Below are 14,530 nucleotides of genomic sequence, written 5' to 3'. Positions count from 1 at the left end.
CCTATTTTCCACTGACTGTGCTGGTTTACTAATGTTAAATAACTTGTCCTTTTATTTATGTTTTTATCTAAAATAAATATTTCAATACATACCCCACTGATGTCTCAATTTTTAGTAATTTTATTTTCATTTGTTTTGATTATTGAAACTCACCAATAGCTTCTGCATTTTCTACCCTAGGCTTATACTCGAGTCAATTAGTTTTTCTGGTTTCCCAGGTAATAATTAAGTACCTTGGCTTATACTCGGGTCGGCTTATATTCAAGTATATACGGTATCTGACTGGGAAAGCCAGCCCTGAGACTGATGTGAAGAGCACACACTGCGGGGAGGAGTGTGGAGAAGGAGCGTGAGTGGCGATGATGATGGCTGCCAGAAGCAGGACAGAGCCACCCAGTGACAAAGTGTCTCATTTGTGCGCATCCAGGTTTACATTGGCTATACGCCCTGCGCAGCTGGGGTCTCACACGTATCCACAGTTGTTTTGCGTCCCTGGAATCGGTCTTTTTTAATACCAAAAGGTGTGTGCTAATTCATAGCTGTGTTTTTTATCATGTGAATTGTATCCAGGAATGTTGGGGAAAGTACAGCTGAAAGTGATGTTACCTGGCCACAGGCTCTGATTTCTGAATGAGTCTCCAATATGTAGACAGTTAAAATTCTCCACTAGAAAACCCCCTAGGGTATCCCAATGCTGTGTTTTCTTGAACTAGCAGTTAATGGTAGATATTCCATTGAAAAGTACTCCTCTCTGAACTGGAGTATCCTCACTCCACTAGTCAGAGCGGCGGCTGGAGTAGAATCCCTGTACGCATGAGTTAACTTGAGTGGCATGAAACTCAGCATGAGAACCATCTGTGGTGCTACTTGAGCTTCTCTTTAGAGCAGGCGTCCTCAAACTAAGGCCCGCGGGCCACACGCGGCCCGCCGAGGACATTTATCCGCCCGGCTGGGTGTTTCCCCCCTTTTTGTTTTTTACTTCAAATAAGATACGTGCAGTGTGCATAGGAATTTGTTCATAGTCCTTGTTTAAACTATTGCCCGACCCTCTAACGAGCCTGAGGGACAGTGAACTGGCCTCCTGTTTACAAAGTTTGAGGACTCCTGCTTTAGAGGCTCCATTCATCAGACAGAGAAGAACACAGCAACACCCACATCTCCTCGATGTGGATAAGACACAGTGTTGCCTTCTGTACTGGAGACCATCTCCTCCTAGAAAAACAGGACTGCAGACTCTCTACTTACATTGTTCCTTCCAATCTTCACCCCTCGGAAGGACCCTTTGAGGACTAGTTTTCTACAATTATGGCAAGACAGCTTTTCCATGTCCTCCCGAACAGTCCAGACTGAAAATGGGCAGAAAAGAGTCCAGGAGATAAATGGGATCTCTAATATCCTCTGTGAAACACAGGATAGTTTGGGAACCTAGATAATTTGATTCAAGGCAACTCAAGAAAATTAATGCAGTGTATTGAGTTAGCTTTACTTATTTGTATTTTTAAGCTGTTTTTGTGATGAGGAAGATAGGCTATTTCATGAGTGGTGAATTTGATAAGGATAAAGACACATAGAGCCAGTCTTTGAAAGTCGGAGGCCTGCTCACTACCCACCACCGTCTCCACTGCCTTAAACTTTTTCAAAGGAAGATAGAATTATGACTCTCATAACAATATGCAATGCACACTGGTAAAGGACTCTACTCACTAATTCTTAATGAAGGAATCAGGCAAATGTTACGACTACTTTAGAGGAGAATCCCAAAGCCAAGAACTATTTATAGCACAGGAATTGCAAATGAAGACAAAATTTCCTTCTATATTTGAAAAAGTTATATCAACTGAGCTTCTACACACATTTTATTTGCATGCCTATGCCAGGGAATAATGCCGCATTTCTCACAGTTAGTGAGAACATATAAAGTGAAAAAAAACAAACGCCACTGCTGCCGAGTTGTGCATTTGTTTTTAATCATTCTATTGGGGGCTCATACAACTCATCACAATCCACACCTCCATCCATTGTGTCAAGCACATTTGTACATTTGCTGCCATTATCATTCTCAAAACATTTTCTACTTGAGTCCTTGGTATCAGCTCCTCATTTTTGCCCTTCCTTCACCACATGCCCCCTATGAACCCTTAATAATTTATAAATCATTATTATTTTCTCATGTCCAAACTGTCAGTTTTTACAACAGTAGAAAGCCACGTCTTTCTCCCATGGACCAATTGGTGATTTTGAACGGCTGATGCTCTGGTTAGCAGCCTGATCCCTAATCCACTAAACCACCAGGCTCTTAAATGTAAGATTAGCTCAGAAAATTCAGAAGCATGTGCATTCCACTATGCACAGTGGAGACACGCTCTGTGGGCTTTTTTATTTATTTTAAATTTGGTTGCTCACTTCCTCGTAAAGAGCAGTGCTTCCTTCCGTTGGGTGTAGGGTTGTTATCAGTCAGAACTTTTCTAATGTCCAACAACAAGAAGCTTTCATGATTTAGTTGAACTTCATCTGCCCTAAAAGCTAACACTGAGATTCCAGAAGAAGGACTTCACTTTCAGGGTGTGTCAAATAAACTCTCACTTGATCTTCTAGTCTGTAACTTCCAGCCTCCTGAATTCTGACCCCAAAGTGTTGGAGTTTAGAATCAGCCTCTTGCTATTTGGATATAAAACTCATGATCCCCATTAACTCATGAGCCAGTTCCTTAAAAAAAGTCAATTTTGATCTCTCTCTCTCTCTCTCTTTTATCGGCCTACTAAATCTCTTTATCTAATATTTACTAATCTGTAAATTTATAGAGTCCTTGGATTGTGCAAATGGTCAGTTTGTTTAGCTGTGAGCTGAAATGCTGGAGGTTCTGTTCTACACAGAGCCATCTCAGGAAGACGTCTGGGTCATCTACTTGTGAAAATTCAGCCATTAATAAGTCACTGGGGGACATTGTGACTCCAACGCACTAGCACAGGGGCAGTGTGGCTGCCAGGAAACCAGCAGTAACTGTGGGAAAGGTCCACTTGCAGGGACATCCTGCACTTCCTGGCAGGCAGAGATTCAACTTAAAAGCTAAGTAGACCAGTTTCTTCAAGGGCAGAGCAGCAACACCTGCGCAGACTCCCCTTTCCCACAGACCAGCAGCGAGAGCAGCTTCGGTGAACACTGCCTTCCTTGGCACAGCCCCTTTCGCCACCCCCTGAGGCGATCCAGCCAGCAAAATCTCCACCTTCACGGGGCTCTGGAGGCCCTGCTGGGCAGCGGATTGGGTGGGCAGCCTGGTGCAGCCATAATCAGTACCCAAGAAGCTTCACTTGTCCTCATTTCCCATCTTCTTCCCTGCTTCGTTTTCCAGCGCTATCCTCTCCCAAGTGCCCCACCTCTCCCATGCAGCACTTGTGTTCACACAATAACACGAGCAAAGGAGTAGGACTCCCACCCCCACAGCTCAGCTTTAGTTTTTCTTTTGTTTCCATAATGTTTGTACTTTTGTTCTGTTGTGTTTAGTATTTTCTTTGTTCTCTCCCATTTCCTCTTTCTGTGTCCTCTTAGGATGCCTCCCCACCCACCTGATAATGTGCATTCTCACCTGGCAAAAACCGGCAGGCCTGTAGATTCTAGGACACCCACCCAAACAAGGCCTCCTCCCATGCACTGGGTGTACAGACGTGCCCACCTTCACACTGCTTTAGCAACAGAACTCCAGCATCCACACTGAAGCCGTACCGAGTCTTTCTCTCCCTTGCCTCTTCTTATTTCGCTGGAGATCCCCCCATCATCCTTTCCTGCATTGTCCCTCCCTCCTCATGAAATAGACTTTCATGAAACTTACTAATGCTGATTTCCTGATTTTTCCTCTTAAATACATTTCCCCATTATTTTCACATATCTGTTGGCCACTCCAGACAGTCCCTTATTATTACTATAATTATTTATTTTATTCTCTCTCTTCTTCCCCCTTAATTTACCCTGTACCCATCTCTCCTCTTTTCTCCACTTCACCACCATGTGTTTCCCGGCTCCTATGAGCCCTCTCTCACCTCACTAGACAGAGCCCACCACCTCCACGTGACCCCTCTCACACCCCCGACTCTGAGCAACCCACCCCCCAACTCAAGAAAAACAAACATACGCCACCCCAATTCAACCAGTGCAAGTGAAGTACTCTAAAGAAGAGGCCCTGGGACTATCACCAGATGAATTGAAAAGAATGATGTCTTGTTCATTTCCAGAGATGTGGCGAACAATCAGGAGAACAAAGGAAGGAATTTCAACACTACAAACTTCAAACAATAAGATAATGGAATTCGGCAATATGATAAAAGTCCTGTTTCTGACACCTGAGTCGCATCAGTTTGAGTATATGCAAAAGCAGAGGACATAGAATATGTATAATTACAACCCATCTGTCGGTTTGTCCCTCTGCAGTAGCAGGGACATTGGAAGCTATGCCGTCAGTGTTTCGGACAGAAGTCAGGTGAGCCATGGTGAGCTACGTATTAGCAGAACTTCCGGATTAAGCCAGAGAGAAAAAAGGCTGCTGGAAATGTGCTTCTGAGAAAGTTCCTAGTGACAACCTTAGCACTAGCAAACGCCCATCGTCTGGTACTGCGCTGGGAGATGCCTTCCGAGGGAGGAAAGCCCTCGGACACCGCTTGGGAAGAAGCGCCTCCTCAACGCAGAGCCACGTTTAACGATGGTCTGGGGGCCATCACGTGCCCATTGGCCTGAAACTCAGAGTAATCAGCTGCTAACATCTATTAATGATTTGAACATGCAATGTATAATGTATGACTCCAAGAACATTAGAAGTCATCAAAAATGAAGTGAGCGGGGAGGATCCAAAACTCTGGACACGGCAGAACTGCTATCTAGCCCTCTACATTACAGACTTGAGAAGCCAAGGAAATGGACATGCGTCAATCCGGGAACCGAGAACTTCCAGTGGAAGCGTAAGGAAGTAGAGCAAATGTTGATTAGAGGGGCGGGCTAAACAAAATCCGTTAACAAGGAGGAACACAGAGTGAGGAATTGCCAATGGGCCACAAACTGTGGCCTTTTGGATGACTGCAAGCAGTGTTCCGTTCAGGACATGGACCAGATAACTGGCTCTGCCTGTGCAGGACGGCACTGGCATCCAGGTCAGTGACTGGTGATCAGATGACGTTCAGAGAGGTGTGCTCTCCATGGCCTTCATTGCCCTGCACAATCTACAGGTGACCACAGATAGCTTCAGCCACCTGGCAGCTGACCAAACCTCTCCATTGCCAGTGTTGTGCTCCCCAGTTTTCCTATTTTTTCTGAGTTATTTCCACTTCCTTTGTTGTCCCCCACCATTTCTCATTGATCACAGGGATGCGTGCCTCACTCTCACGCCCTCCTTGGCAAGCTGTGCCCAGCTCTGTCCCTCCGGTTTCACTGGAGCTGTGTGTGGAGGCTTGCTTTTGTGTCCACATCGTGACCCTTGCCCCGATCCCACATTTCTTCATATTCATATTACCATTTTATGTCCCTATGCCCACACCGTTCTACTTATCCCATGCATCGGGCCCCTTCCTACCCTGACCTCCTGAGACGGCAGCTCCCTCCGAAGGATACTGCTGAAGCTACACTCTGTCTACTTGTCCTACAGGCAAGAAAGCATGGGGATAACATATATAAAGCCTTAAGGGAAACAAAGCCAGAAGAAATCTGTTAGTCAGTAATTCTGTACACAGAGAAATTGTCCTTCAAATATGATAGTGGATTTAGGATATTTCCTGATCAATGGAAATTTAAGGCATTTGTAAACACTAGACCCAGCTTTCAAGAAATGCCAAAGGGAGTCTTTCAGACAGAGAATCAACAACACACAACAACCAGAGATTAAAGTATTGATAGCAGCACCCAGAAATACACTGAATTATAGAAGCATCAAAAAGGAAATAAATCTAAAAGACGGAAAATGGGGAAGCCAAGTCACCTGGTTGTATGTGACAACAACTGGACACCAAGATGAGGGAATAAATGGTGCAGAGAATTTCCAAAAGGAGAGGAAGTCACGAGCAGAACAAGAGAGAATAGACAGCTTTAAACCTAGGAAGAAGATAATAAATTACAGGGCAACCTCAGAGATAATTAATAAACCTTTTCATAAAAATCATAAAGAGGAAGCACTAAAACAACATTAAGTGAAGGAAATGATAGAAAATCCATAGACAAAATGAACACAGCACATAAAATATGTAGAAGAACACACATGCACAAAGCACACATAGAGCAAAATAACAGGAGTAAATCCATGCCTATCAATGACTGCGTATAAATGGATTAAATATGCCAGTCAAGAGACAATAACAGAATTCATAAAAATATGATACGAGACAAACACAGAATTAATAAAAATGTGATACATCCATGCACAGTCTACAAGAAATGCAGAAAGACAAAAATAGGCTAAAAATTACAGGATAGGAAACAAGCAAATTTGACCACCCCAGTAAAGGTGAGAGGACAGACAAAGGAGCAGGTGTGGCAATATTGAGGCTCCAAAGAGAGAAGGGACGATCTAACAGGTGTGAATCACAAAAATTCTCAACAAAGTCTCAGCCAACAGAACCTAATAACATCCAAATGAGGACCAACAGCCGCATCCTGGTAAATAGAGAAAACATCAAAGCTGTCAAGGGTTTCATTTCACTTGGATCCACGATCCACACCAATGGAAGAGGACGTTAACCCATCAAAGGACATATGGTGGAGTGAGGGGGCAAGGGGCAGGGGCCCGAATCTACTGCAAAAGACGTCCTGTAACGTGTTCAAGAACAAAGATGTCAGTTTGAGGACTACTCGGTGCTTAAAGTAACGCAGTGGGTGTTCATTCACACATAGGAATTTGACACCTGGACACGGAGTAAAGAGCGAAACTGGAGAAGAACGGACGTACTTGGCAAAGAACACTGACTGTACTAAGGACAGCCAGAAGAATGAACAAGCAGGTGGAATGGCCCTAAGAAATGCGGAGGGGACAGTTTGTTTCCCAAATTTTGGACCCGCTATGGGAGGCCCAGTCCCAGGAGCAGGAGAGCATGCTCGTTCAAGAGGAGGGCCCATGAAGCCGAGGGTTCACCTCAATGAGGTGAACTGACGCAATGGCGGCCACAATGGGCTTGAACACAGCAGCTTCTGTGAGGATCGTTCACAGCCAGGCATTGCTACAATCGGTTTTACAAGGGGTGGCTGTGGGTCAGAACCAACCTGATGGCACCTCACAGCAGCATTAAAAAAGTACATCAGGAACAAATGAAGTTTATACCAGACCTGGCGTAGTGGTTATGCATTGGGCTGAGATTCACATGGCCAGCAGTTTGGAACCACCAGCCGCTTCTCAGGAGAAAGCTTGGGATTTCTACTCCTGTAAACAGTTATAGTTCTCAAGTGCGCAGGGGGTTGCGATGAGTCCTCATCGACTGGATAGCGGTGAGTCATTTTTTCCCATGTATACATGGTTGAACATTCAAAAGCCAATAATCTCATCTACCACATAAATAAAGGAAAATACTCCATGATTATATAAAACTTGTCATCTGGGGCTTGGGAGGATTCTACATTGTATATCAAACATTCTATGAAATCTAACACCAATTTTTGATTAAACATCTAGTAAAATAGAAACCGGAGGGAAGTTAATTAACAAAATTAAGAACATATCTCCAAAGCCAATGGTCAACATTAATCTCAATTGAGAGAGATGGAAAGCATTCCCCTTGTGAATGACAATCAGAGATGCCCTTTATCACTACAGCTCTTCAATGTGGCGTGGCAAGTTCTACCAGAACAATAAGGCATGAAAGAGAAATGAAAGGTATACTGAGAATTGAAACGTAATATCTATTTGCAATTACGAGGTGTCAAAGGGATCAGGTATCAGGCTTCATCAGAACAAAAATTGGACCATAGTGAATGAGGCGGGGAATGCGGAGTGGAGACCGAAAGCCCATGTGTAAGTCACTGTACATCCCCTTACAAAAGGGTCTTGGGGCAGAGACGAGCCAGTCAGTGCACAATGTAGCAATGATGGAAAATACAGCTTTCCTCTAGTTCCTAAATGCTTCCTCCCCACCCTTCCCCCTGATCATGATCCCAATTCTACCTTGGAAGTCTGACTAGACCAGAGGATGTACACTGGTACAGATAGGAAATTGAAACACAGGGAATCCAGGGCAGATAATCCCTTCAGGACCAGTGGTCTGAGAGGAAATACTGGGAGGGTGGGTTGAAAAGGGGGAACTGATTACAAGGATCTACATATGACCTCCTCCCTGGGGAACGGACAGCAGAAAAATGGGTGAGGGGAGATGCCGGACAGGGCAAGATATGACAAAATAATATTTATAAATTACCAAGGGTTAATGAGGGAAGGGGGATTGGGGAGGGAGGGGGAAATGAGGAGCTGATGCCAGGGCTTAGGTGGAGAGCAAATGTTTGAGAATGATGAGGACAATGAATGTACAAATGTGCTTTACACAGTTGATGTATGTATGGATTGTGATAAGAGTTGTATGAGCCCCTAATAAAACGATTAAAAAATAAATACAATTCATGGCATCCTGGTGGGAGTGGGGCAATTCAAATAAAGTGTATAGAACCCTAATATATATATATATATATATATATATATATATATATATATATTTGCAGAGTCCCTAGCAGGATTAAACTTCCATTGAATTCACACAGACTATTAATGGACCAGATATGTTGTGTTTGTTAGGGACCTTAGGCTCAACAGGACGAAACATTGTTGGGTCCTGCACCATCCCCACAATTGATCCTCTAATGAGACCATTGCTGCAGCCACTGTGTCAATCTGTCTCCTCAGACCTTTCTCTCTTTTGCTGCCTGTCTGCTTTACCAAGCATCGTGATGGTCTCCAGGGACTGATACCTTCTCACAACAAGTCCAAAGTATATAAGGTAAAGTGTCGCACCATTTTTTCCTCTAAGGCAGTGGTTCTCAACCTACCTTATGACATGACCCTTTAATATAGTACCTTATGTTGTGGTGACCCTCAAACCATAAAATTATTTTTGTTGCTACTTCAAAACTATAATTTTGCTACTGTCATGAATCAGGAAACCCCTGTGAAAGGGTTGTTCAAACCCCCAGAGGGGTCCCAACCCACAGGTTCAGAGCAACTAACTGACAAGATAGATTACACAGAGGCTGCAACACTGAGCTCAAAGATCACAGTTGTGAGGAGGGTACAGGACCAGGCAATGTGTTCTTCTGCTGTATGCTATGGGTCTGAGCAGACCCGAAGACACCTAAGAACACAATGGACTTCCTGACGAGCCTGGGACTCACAGCGGAGGGGCAGTCAGCTCTGTGCAGGCTGCTCCAGTAATGGCAGATGCTCGGTACAGCAGGGACCTCCGGCTGCTGGCTGGTGACACAGTGTGGAGGCTTACCAGTATGAGCTGTGTCAGGTCCAGCAGCACACTTCTCAACACACGTGTTTGTCGCTCAGTTGGAGCTGGTCCAAAGCAGGAGGAAGCACCATGTCTTAGACTTCCTCTGATTTAGGAGATTGAAGAAGTAAACACAAGACTGCTTTCAAAGAGCCAGTGGCTTTTACGGGAACTGGAAAATGAAACAACATCAATGTTTCTTTTTTTGTAAAGTATTGATGTTCTCAGGAGCAGGATGTGACTAAATTCACAGTTTTGTTCAAGAGATAGACATTTGGACTGGTGGGTAGATGTAAGGGTAAACTCTTACTCTTCCACTCTGGGCCCATATGTTCTATTTATGAAAGACTGCCGGGTGGGGGGTGGGTAGGATGTGTTTCTACAACCCTCTGTCAAGTCCCTACAAACTTCGCCTTTCCTGAACCAGCTTTATTGATCACCACCCTCTCAAACAGGTGATCCGTTTGGGAAATTGCTGTGGATTCCTGATTGTGTCAGCACACATGTCCTCAGCTCTCTGAGATTGTGAGATTTTAGTTGAACAAGCACATAGTCGTTGAATCAGTGCCCACGGGACCCATGCAGAGCAGCTGGGAGCGCTCTGTCACAGGGTGCCTTCCCACGGCTGGCAGGCCCCAGCCTACTGGCTCAGGGCCAGGTCGGACCCGAACACAGCATTCATGAGGCGTTCCTTAGCAGTATTCACCGGGTAGCCATGGAAAGACGAGTGATGCTTGCTCTAGGTTGTGCTCATTCAAGTACACTTCTTAAAAAGTGGTAATGACACACATGCTGGACAAAAACCTCACTGTCCTTCCACCAATACCAACTCACAGCCATCCTGTGTGGCAGGGGAACTACCCTGTGGGTTTCTGAGACCACCACTTCTTCCTCCTGAGGAACACTGGTGGATGCCAGCTGCTGACCTCGCAGATCACCACCCAAAGTGTTCAGTGCAGAGCCGGGCTCTGTGCTCACCCGGCAAATGTTGCCTGAGCAGCAGTCACAGCACAGGTGAGACCGGCAAGTACGCATCTGACTCGGTCTTAAAGGGATCCTGTATTGCTGGATCTCAATGACTGCAGGCAATAGCATTTCACTGAGGCACGCTGTCCGTATCTTGTTCTCGCTGTGGTGACTACATAGGCAGAAAGGACGCAGGTAACAATGCAGGGACAGGACTTTTTAGAGAGTGAGCTAGGATAACTTGGGTCTCAATGAATTTAGCTTTCAGGCTCAATATTTCAACTCATTCAAAGGCAACTGATCACAAACGCTGCCACTGATGTTTCTCATAGGAAGGAGGGCTAGTCAGGGCCCTTGGGATGCATCCAGCTGTACATCGTGTCAGTTTAACCGCTGTTTGTGGGCATTTGTTAAGCCAACAATAAGAATTCATTCACTCCTCACCATGCACTGTATCCAAGGTATATCACTGAGATGGAGGGGCTGTTTCTATTGACACCCAGGAGTCTGTCTCTTAGAGCCATATGCAAATAGAAAGCTTTCTCAAAGATCTCTCTGTAGGCTGTTCCAATGCAGGGCATCTCATAGTTGACTCTTCTCTGTGCTGTGTAACAGGGTCCCTCTGGAGAACCCGTTCAAGAATGAACTGGGACAATATTGTCTAACGCTAGATTTTTCAAGACCTCGTGGCGATGGTCCAGATTTTCATTTTGTTTTTGAATACTATTTGTGGGGGGAGGTCAGATGCTTACAGACATCCTCCCTGAAGACAGTCAGTCACCAGACTATGGTAGGCCCCGCTCCCTGCTTTTAAGGACAGTGGACAGGCCTGCAGTCATTGATTTGGTTCCTGTAGGTGGAGTTCACAACCTACTGATAATGGTCTCTATCAGTTGAGGCAGGAAACAGGTCAAACCGGCTCAGTAACATCCAAGTTAGGCTTCCATCCTGTATCTAGTATCCACCCATCTTGTCACATGTATACTCCCAACCCCTCCTCTTTCTATTGAGTGTATGTCCCTAGACTGTCCCCCTCTCATGGCTGTATAACCTATAGTGCAACCCCTTCCTGTGATGTATGTCTTTACCTGTAATCGGTGGGCTTCCACGCCCCCAAAGGTATATAGACCTGGGTTATCAATAGAGCTCTTGCTCTCGGCTATTCCCTTGACCTCTCCTTGGTTCCCTCTCCTCCCCTGTTCCCTTTCCCCTTGTCCACTTTCCCTTCCCCCTCTCACCACACGGACCACCAAGCAGGGCTGAGGTGAGCATTGCTGCCATGATATGTGTCTGACCCCATTATTCCAGTCTCTCTTCTCTCATGCTCTTGAGGACTTTAATATAATATTTATATGTCTCAACCGTACAATTGTGCCTATCGGACCTGGGATGAGTGGGTACACGGGGTGTGGGGGTGTGGCTGGCAGCACCCCTCCAACCGCAACTATTGACTTCCCTCTGACCGCTCCTGTTTCTGGCAGGCTGTCTTAGATGCATATTTGGTTGCAGTTTTCTCTGGGACAAAACAAGTGAGCACTCCTGCCCAACCCCAGAAATCTAACTCTCTGGAAGTGTTAGCCCATTTATTGCCTGACTATAAAAGCCTGAGGTACCTTTAAACAACCTAGTTAGTACAAAGCACCGAGAAGTCCACCTCAGAAAAAACACAAAAGCATTTTTCTGCCTGCAAAGATTATTGCTACACCCTCAGACATAAATGACAGTGTAGCTGAATATGAGCTTACATATAAAGTTCTTTCTCTGCTTAAAATTCTGCTCCCTTCTTCTTGCATTCTGCATCGCTGTAGAGAAACTTGAAGCTGTCTGCTCCTTGTCCTTCTTAAGTAATCTGGCCCTTCCTTGTTCAGGCACTGAGAATCTCCCTGCGAATTTGATAGTCTTGATTTTCTACATAACGTCTGTGGGTGTGGGTTCTTCGCTCTCAGACATCTCTGCCACTTTCTGAAACTCGCTTATTTCGATTTTTCCACAAATAGCTATGATCCATTTACTCTTCTCTTTCCCTAGAATTCCATTAAATTGTTTTCTAATTTGCATCCTAAATATTTGATTTGTAAGATATGCAGTCCCCTCCCTCCTCCCCCCACCCTACCCTGTTCCTACACCCTTGATAATTTATAAATTGCTTGCATATTTTACACCATCCGCTGTCTCCCTTCACCCACATTTCTGTTGTTCGTCCCCCTGGAAGGGCAGGGGGGTGCGGCTGTATGTGGATCACTGTGACAGGTTCTCCCTTTCTCTCCCTACTTTCCCCTTACCCTCCTGGTATTGCTACTCTCATTTTGGGTCCTGAGGGGTTTATCTGTCCTGGATGCTGTGTGCTGAGAGCTCTTATCTGTACAGTCTCTTGTCCAGCCTTATTTGTAAGATGGAACTGTGGTCATTGTTTGGGTCGGTCTGAACCAGGCGGCCCCCATTTGGACTAAGCTGAAGCAGGTCCGGGTCCTGCACATCCCAAAGGTCAGCAGCAGCTGGCAGATAAGATCACCAGATGTTTTCTGGCTCAAAGAAAGCCACAAGGAGCCCACAAGCAATTCTCCTGGTTTCCAGATCCCATATGCGAATTGCCCTACATTCCTCACCCCCCTTTAAAACCCTGGCCCCCAGCTGCTGAGTACACTTCCCTGACCTGTTGACCTAGGTCATGGAACCTCGTCCTGGAGCTCCCCCTCTACCCCCCAATAAAGCTATTTCTGTTTCTGCTCTCCCTTGTCCTGTCAGTTATGTCTGTCTTCCTCCCTGTACCTCAGTTTCACCTTACAGTCATGATAGTGGTGGGAAGGAAGCATTAAAGAACCAGAGGAACGCTGTGTGTTTCCTCCGTGTCGTACTGCACCCTGGATGACTTCCTTCTATGAAGGGGTGTCCAATTGTCTACAGATTGGCTTTGGTCTCCATTCCCACCACCTTTGTTTGCATCAAAGTGGTTGTTTGTTTTGGGTCTTTTGATGCTTGATCTCATGGACAACTCCTGATCTCACATGTTGGTGGGCTTCCTCCATGTGGGCTTTGTTGCTTCCCTGCTAGAAGACTTCTTGTTTAACTTCAAGCTTTTAAGATTGCAGACATTATTTTTTGTAATAGCTGGGCACCATCAGCTATCTTCACCACATGAGCTTATGCACTGATTTTGTCTTCAGTGATCCTGTAAGAAAAGGATTTGAATGGTAAAAGTGAAGGTCAGGTTGTGTGTTCCAGGCCAGCATCATCTCCATTTGCACCTGTGATTTGGCTTGTCATTTGGCTGTCACTGACAGTTTCTAGGGATAAGAGGTAGGTAATCACTCTTCCAAAACACTGCAGTGTGTGCGGTCACCTCTGGGCAGCTGTCTGCATTCATGCCAGATAGAGACAATGGTGACTTGCTGGCCAGGGTGGGAATGCAGAGAAATGGTGGGAGTTGAAGAGACTTAGAAAGTTAAACCAATGGAGTGTGAGAGAAAGAGGATTGTGCGGATCACTGTTTGCCTATAGCATTCTTGTTGTCTGAAAAGAAAGAAAGAAAGAAAGAAAGAAAGAAAGAAAGAAAGAAAGAGAGAGAAAGAAAGAAAGAAAACAACTCTGAAGTGCTGTGGTCTTCATAGAGGGGTAAACAGCTGAGCCCGGTTCAGTTTCCTTTCTTGGAAATGCGGTCCTCAGCAATTGGTCCAGTCCCCTGAAGGGTGGGGCGCAGAGAGCTGCCTCTCACACTTGCCTTATTAACCACACAAAGGAGGGACTCTGCAGCCCCTTTCTGCCTGCAGTGGCCCATTGCACACACAGGAAGGACCTGCATGTCACAGACGTGGAAGCGTTTGTGAGATGTTCCAGGGCTGTGGGCTGCAGGGAGCTCTTCAACAGACTCCGGATTCCAGCCACTTCAGTGGGAACATTCAGACGTGGTCTTTGACAGCAGGAATCTCTTTGCTCCTTGGAACTGGTGAGTGAGTAAATACATTGGACATGCAGGGGAGATACCATGATCACGAAGGTGGTTTTCTCAGGGCGAGACTTATCCATTGCACTCCGGATGTGCTGACCCCTGCGATTTCCCCAAATGTGGGAAACTCGACTGCATAATTTGTGGTAGTGGGGGACTGTGTTCGCGCTCTCCCCTG

The 14,530-nt window shown here is 45.5% G+C and overlaps 1 non-coding gene across 1 annotated transcript; it reads left to right on the top strand.

Moving 5' to 3' along the window:
- Positions 1–14,366: 14,366 nt before the first annotated feature.
- Positions 14,367–14,530, top strand: LOC142441716 (U1 spliceosomal RNA). The gene has a single exon (XR_012783068.1). It is a non-coding gene; the product is annotated as a U1 spliceosomal RNA (small nuclear RNA).

This window comes from Tenrec ecaudatus, chromosome 2 (assembly GCF_050624435.1).
Source record: "Tenrec ecaudatus isolate mTenEca1 chromosome 2, mTenEca1.hap1, whole genome shotgun sequence".
NCBI lineage: Eukaryota > Metazoa > Chordata > Mammalia > Afrosoricida > Tenrecidae > Tenrec > Tenrec ecaudatus.
Note: the sequence above shows the minus strand (reverse complement) of the source record. Positions and strands in the feature narration are given on the sequence as shown.